Below are 7,999 nucleotides of genomic sequence, written 5' to 3' on the forward strand. Positions count from 1 at the left end.
AGGAAACTCACCTAACTCAACAAGACAAACACAGACTTAAAGTGAAAGGATGGAAAACTATCATTCAAGCCAATGGCCCACAAAAAAGGGCAGGAACAGCTATTCTCATATCTGACATGATAGACTTTAAAATAGATAAGATTAAAAAAGATAGGAATGGACACTACTTAATGCTCAGAGGATCAGTCAATCAAGAGGACTTAACAATTATTAATATCTATGCAGCCAATGAGAAGCCATCTAAATATATTAAACTTCTACTGAAAGAGCTACAACAATATATTAACAGTAACACAATCATAGTAGGGGACTTCAACACCCCACTCTCTCAACTTGACAGATCATCCAGGCAGAAAATCAGTAAAGACATAAGGGAGCTAAATGAAGAGATAGATAAACTAGAACTATTGGACATTTTCAGAGTCATTCATCCCAAGAAACTGGAATACACATTTTACTCAAATCCACATGAATCTTTCTCAAGGATAGATCATACGTTAGGCCACAAAGACAGCATCAACCTATTCAAGAGCACTGAAATCATCCCAAGCATCTTCTCAGACCACAGTGGAATTAAACTAACATTTAACAATCAACAAAAGATTAGTAACAGAGCCAAAATGTGGAAGCTCAACAGTACACTTCTTAACAACTTCTGGGTCAAAGAGGAAATCAAGGAAGAAATCAAAATGTTTCGAGAGTTCAATGAAAATGAAGACACAAGCTATCAAAATACTTGGGACACAGCTAAAGCAGTCCTAAGAGGGAAGTTCATAGCTATACAAGCACACATTAGGAAACAAGAAAAGGCACAAATAAACAGCCTGATTGCACATCTCAAAGACCTAGAAGAAGAACAACAAAGGAACCCTAAAGCAACCAGAAGGACAGAAATCACTAAAGTTAGGGCAGAAATAAATAACATTGAGAATAGGAAAACCATACAAAAGATCAATGAAAGTAAATGTTGGTTCTTCGAAAGAGTAAACAAAATCGACAAACCTTTAGCCAGACTCACAAAACAAAAAAGGGAGAAGACCCAAATAAATCGGATAGTAAATGAAAGAGGAGAAATCACAACAGACACTGCAGAAATTCAACATATCATGCGAGGCTTCTATGAACAACTATATGCCACCAAGCTAGAGAACCTGGAAGAAATGAATGATTTCCTAGATACCTACCAACTTCCAAAACTAAGTAAAGAGGAAGTGGATAACATGAACAGGCCCATCACAGCTAATGAAATTGAAACAGTTATCAAAAATATTCCCAAAAATAAAAGTCCTGGACCAGATGGTTTTACAAATGAATTCTACAAAACTTTCAAAGAAGAACTAATACCTCTACTTTTAAAAGTCTTCCAGAAGATTGAAGACACTGGAATACTCCCTGCCAGTTTCTATGAAGCCAACATCACCCTGATACCAAAAGCAGACAGGGACACAACCAAAAAAGAAAACTACAGACCAATATCTCTGATGAACATAGATGCAAAAATATTGAACAAAATTCTAGCCAACCGGATACAGCAGTATATCAAAAAAATTGTTCATCATGACCAAGTGGGGTTTATCCCAGGCATGCAAGGTTGGTTTAATATACGTAAGTCAATCAATGTGATCCACCACATCAACAAAAGCAAGACCAAAAACCACATGGTCATATCAATAGATGCAGATAAAGCCTTTGACAAAATACAACATCCCTTTATGATCAAAACACTACAAAAAATAGGAATAGATGGAAAATTCCTGAAGATAGTGGAGTCTATATATAGCAAACCTACAGCCAACATCATACTCAATGGTGAAAAACTGGAAGCATTTCCCCTCAGATCAGGTACTAGACAGGGCTGCCCACTATCACCATTACTATTCAACATAGTGTTGGAAGTTCTTGCCATAGCAGTCAGGCAGGAGCAAGGAATTAAAGGCATACAGATTGGAAGAGAAGAAGTCAAACTCTCCTTATTTGCAGATGACATGATAGTATACATGGAAAAACCTAAGGAATCCAGCAAGAAGCTTTTGGAAATCATCAGGCAATACAGTAATGTGTCAGGCTATAAAATTAACATTCAAAAGTCAGTGGCATTCCTCTATGCAAACACTAAGTTAGAAGAAATTGAAATCCAGAAATCAGTTCCTTTTTCTATAGCAACAAAAACTATAAAATATCTAGGAATAAACCTAACCAAAGAAGTGAAAGACTTGTATACCGAAAATTATGAGTTACTACTCAAAGAAATTGAAAAAGACACAAAGAAGTGGAAAGATATTCCATGTTCATGGGTTGCAAGAATTAACATCATCAAAATGAATATATTACCCAGAGCCATCTACAAATTTAATGTTATCCCCATCAAGATCCCAAGCACATTTTTTAGGAGAATAGAAAAAATGCTACAAATGTTTATCTGGAACCAGAAAAGACCTAGAATTGCCAAAACGATCTTGAGAAAAAAGAACAGAACCGGAGGCATCACACTGCCAGATCTCAAACTGTATTATAGGGCCATTGTCATCAAAACTGCTTGGTACTGGAACATGAATAGACACACTGACCAGTGGAATAGAATTGAGAGCCCAGAAATGAGGCCCCACACCTATGGACATCTAATCTTTGACAAAGGGGCCCAGACTATTATATGGGGGAAGCAGAGTCTCTTCAACAAATGGTGTTGGAAACAATGGGTTGAAACATGCAGAAGAATGAAACTGAATCACTGTATTTCACCAAATACAAAAGTAAATTCCAAGTGGATCAAGGACTTGGATGTTAGACCAGAAACTATCAGATACTTAGAGGAAAATATTGGCAGAACATTTTTCCGCATAAATTTTAAAGACATTTTCAATGAAACGAATCCAATTACAAGGAAGACTAAGGCAAGTATAAACCTATGGGACTACATCAAATTAAAAAGCTTCTTCACAGCAAAAGAAACCACTACCCAAATCAAGAGACCCCTCACAGAATGGGAGAAGATCTTTACATGCCATACATCAGATAAGAGTTTAATAACCAACATATATAAAGAGCTTGCCAGACTCAACAACAAGACAACAAATAACCCCATCCAAAAATGGGGGGAGGACTTGGACAGAATATTCACCACAGAAGAGATCCAAAAGGCCGAGAAACACATGAAAAAATGCTCCAAGTCTCTGATTGTCAGAGAAATGCAAATCAAGACAACAATGAGATATCACTTCACTCCTGTGAGAATGTCATACATCAGAAAAGGTAACAGCAGCAAATGCTGGAGAGGGTGTGGGGTCAAAGGAACCCTCCTGCACTGCTGGTGGGAATGTCAATTGGTCCAACCTCTGTGGAGAACAGTTTGGAGAACTCTCAGAAGGCTAGAAATGGACCTACCCTACGACCCTGCAATTCCCCTCCTGGGGATATATCCTAAGGAACCCAAAACAGCCATCCAAAAACATCTGTGTACACATATGTTCTTGGCAGCACAATTTGTAATAGCCAAAACCTGGAAGCAACCCAGGTGTCTAACAACAGATGAGTGGCTGAGCAAGTTGTGGTATATATACACAATGGAATACTACTCAGCTGTAAAAAATGGTGACTTCACTGTTTTCAGCCGATCTTGGATGGACCTTGAAAAAATCATGTTGAGTGAAATAAGTCAGAAACAGAAGGATGAATACGGGATGATCTCACTCTCAGGCCGAAGTTGAAAAACAAGATTAGAAAAGAAAACACAAGTCGAACCTGAAATGGAATTGGAGTATTACACCAAAGTAAAAGACTCTGGGGTGGGTGGGTGGGTGGGGAGAATACAGGTCCATGAAAAATGATGAATGAAATAGTGGGGGTTGTATTGTTAAATGGGAATCTGGGGAATGTTATGCATGTAAAAAAAAAAAAAAAAAAGAAGTAGAAACGCAAAGCAGAAATTGACTGAGTTTGGAGTATGGCACCAAAGTAAGAAAGCAGAAGTACACTAGAGTTTGCAGTGAGTACCTCCCTAATACTTCCTCTCCTCTTTTCCAAGCTTTGGGTCCATGATTGCTCAACAATTTGTTTGGCTTTGTATGTTAACTCTCTTTTCAGTCACCAGGTTCCAGGTGTCATCAGGATGTCGGCCAGACTTCCCTGGATTGAAGACACCACCAATGTGTCCTGGAGCTCAGCTTCCCCAGAGACCCACCCTACTAGGGAAAGAGAGAGGCAGACTGGGAGTATGGACCGACCAGTCAACGCCCATGTTCAGCGGGGAAGCAATTAAAAAAAAAAAAAATCATGTTAAAAAAAATTACAATTACAGAAGCCAAACCTTCCACCTTCTGCATCCCACAATGACCTTGGGTTCATACTCCCAGAGGGTTAAAGAATAGGAAAGCTATCAGGGGAGGGGATGGGATACGGAGAGCTAGTGGTGGGAGTGTGTGGAGTGTTACCCCTCTTATCCTATGGTTTTGTCAATGTTTACTTTTTATAAATAAAAAAATAAATAAAAAATTATAATCTCTCAGTAACTCCAAATAACTGTCACTAAAAAAAAAATAGAATGGACAAAATTGTAAGAAATAGCTAAATATCCAGATCTTTCTTCCATATATACTCACAGTTCCCCTGAACAGTTCAGTAAGGCTCTCTCTTCTTGTTCAAGTGGAAGACACAGAATTTATACATCTAAGAGCCTATGAGAAGGATGTATACAGGAGCATACAGGTACATTTGAAGGGAGGTATACTGTACATAAAGCTGATTTTACAGAGTATTTGCATATTGGATGCTGAAGGTTTTTTTCCCCTCAATTCTGATTTTGAAATGCTGAAAGTCAGACCTATATCCCCTGAGCAGGAAACAAAGATTCTTGGAGGATTTGTTCAGCTAAAAATAAAAGCTCTTAAGATTCAGCCATAGATCTGCTGCCTCAAGAAAAATGCTTTATCAGGCAACAGTGAAACCCACAGTCAGTAAGCTGAATCTACAGACCTGAGCTGCCAACACATTTAGTACCAGCACACACAGAAAATATACTGTTACTCTGGGAAAACATAAAGCTGTGTGTAGACTGGGGTAGAAAGGGGTTCCTGTCTCCCCAGATGCTGCTCAGTCACTCTGTAGGCAGATGCTATCACTATTTTCACACTCTTGCAACAAATGTTGTGTTTGGAGAATTTGTTAGGGAGCTGTGCTTTCAGATCTTTGGAGGCAGGTATGGTGTTAATCTATACTCCTATTAATTTATAGTCTTATAAATCACTATTCAGTATGATGGGGGGAAACAGATTGAATGTTGTGTATTCTTTAAAGGCATAGATTTCAGTTCTGAGTATATATTCCTTTAGTCTAATAAGCATTTGATGTTTCAAATTTGTAAATTGAATTCTGACACTGGGCTTAAATTGTTAAGGCATATTTAATAACTTTTTTTGAAATATTAAATCACCTATAATCTTAGGCCAGGTAGACTAGCAGCAACTGGTCCTGTCAGTATCTAAGATACAGTTACTTATAAATAACACTAAATGACACAAATCATGGTGAGGTCATGTATGGTACAGTAAATCCTAGCTATGGGATCATCAAAGTAAATCAAGCACCCAAATAACTGGGGTATAACAGTAATTATCTATCCTCTTATTAAACTCTAAGACAACAAGGAACCTTTCTCATTCTTTTTAAAATCCATATTTCTCCCAGCCCTGGACCCTCTGGGACTTTGCTTGTTTTCCTTCATATTTCTCTTGATCCCTATCATTTGATACTGCATCTGCGGACCTCAACCAAATCAGTGCAACCATTGTCAGCACACCATGTTGCACTATAGACTATATCCACAGATTCCAAGCCTGAGATGTCAACACTCCAGCTCCAATACTCTGCCACCAAGTTGCAAATACTACCATGACACCATTCTGACTTCTTTGGGCAGGTGACCTCATTAATGTGTCCTGGAACCTCCCTACTCCACTAGGGAAAGATAGAAACAGGCTGGGGGTATGTATCGACCTGCCAATGTCCATGTTTAGCGGAGAAGCAATTACAGAAACCAGACTTCCCACCTTCTGTACCCCATGAAGAAATTGGTCCATATTCCCAGAGGGATAAAGAATAGAGAAGCTTCCAATGGAGGGGATGGAATATAAAATTCTAGTGGTGGGAACTGTGTGGAATTTTACCCTGTTGCCTTACAATCTTCTTAAACATTATTAAATCACAAAAATAAAGAAAGAAAAGAAAAAGAAGCTGTGCTTTAGGGAAAAATAGCTCACTTGGATAGTATGCTACTTTGTTATATTCAAGCCTTGCAATGAAAGAAGCTGCAGTGCTGTGGTCTCTTTAAATTTTATTTTATTCGCTAGGACAGAGAGGAGTTGAGAGGGGAGAGGGTGAGAGAAAGAAACCTGCATAGGGCTAGGCAGTGGCACACCAGGTTAAGCACACTTAATACAAAGTGCAAGGATGCATGCAAGTATCCCAGTTCAAGCCCTTGGCTCCCCACCTGCAGGAGGGTCGCTTCACAAGTGGTCAGGCTGATCTGCGGGTGTCTTTCTCTCTCCCTTTCTATCTTCCCCTCCCCTCTCAACTTCTCTTTGCCCTATCAAAAAAAAAAAAAAAGTCACAGCAATAACCCGAGGCAAAAAAAAAAAAAAAGACATCTGCAGATTTGCTTCAACGCTTGTGAAGCATCCCTATTACAGGTGGGAGCAGGGGCTCAAACCTAGGCCCTTGCACAAGGTACAATATGAGTTTAACAAGGTGTGCCACTGACTGGCCCCCTCTGTGGTCTTTCTGAAAATAAAATAAAACCCCTCCTTTCGAGCCTGGCTCTCAAAACTGAAGCCGATAGGATTCAAAAGGCATCTGAGAATGACAGAAGCCAAAACCAACAGGGAAAAAAAAAAGCAACTTGAAGGAAGTAAAGAACATACATGATGAAACAGTCTAGGAGAAAAAACTTTTTTGGTTCTTCTTTACCAGAGCACTGCTCAGCTCTGGCTTATGGTGGTGTAGGGGATTAAACCTGGGTCTTTGGAGCCTCATGCATGAGTCTCTTTGCATAACCACTATGCTATCTATCCCCACAAAAACTTATTAGTATGCCCAGAAAGAAAAAAAAAAAGAGTACACTGAGGAAAAGGCAAAATACTCATTGTTTATCATCATTGTTTATAACAATATATGAGATCAGACTGTTTTTAAGACATAGCATCATACAACTTCAAAATAATGAAAATGGGGAAAAACTATTATATTTTAAACTATGATAGAGACAGGGAGAAGCAGGGAGAGAGATGGAGGGCAGGGGAGAGAAAGACACCTACAGGCTGCCTCACCATCTGTGAAGCCTCCCCCCCTGCAGGGGGGTGGAGGGTAAAGGCTTGAATCTGGGTCCTTGCACTGGTAACTTGTACACTATACCAGTTGTGCTACCACTGGACCCCAAAAACTATTATTTTGAAGTTTCCAGAAATAAAACAGGTTATCAAAAAAACAAGCAAGCAAAAACAAAATACAGTACCAATTGAAAGGTTTCATACTTTTCAGTGGGAGTTAGACATCAATAGGAAAGAGGCTTCTAACTTTTGAAGAAAATTACTTCCAGGGGGTTGGGTGGTAGCACAAGCGTGTTAAGTACACATGGCACAAAGCGCAAGAACCAGCTTAAAGAATCAGGTTTGAGCCTCTGGCTCCCCACCTACAGGGGAGTCGCTTCACAAAGTGTTGTAGCAGGTCTGCAGATGTCTATCTTTCTCTCCCCCTCCTTTCTCAATTTCTTTCTGTCCTATCCAACCACAATGGTAACAATAACAATCACAGTGGCAACAATAAATAACAAGGGCAACAAAAGGGAAGAAAATGGCCTCTAGGAGCAATGGGTTTGTGGTGCAGGCATTGAGCCTCAGCAATAACCCTGGAGGCAGAAAAAAAAAAGAAAAGAAAATTACTTTCAACATAGATTTATAGATTTTTACAACCAGTCAAATTACATAATAAGTACCAGGGTAGAACAGATATT

Source organism: Erinaceus europaeus, chromosome 2 (genome assembly GCF_950295315.1).
Source record: "Erinaceus europaeus chromosome 2, mEriEur2.1, whole genome shotgun sequence".
Taxonomy (NCBI): Eukaryota; Metazoa; Chordata; class Mammalia; order Eulipotyphla; family Erinaceidae; genus Erinaceus; species Erinaceus europaeus.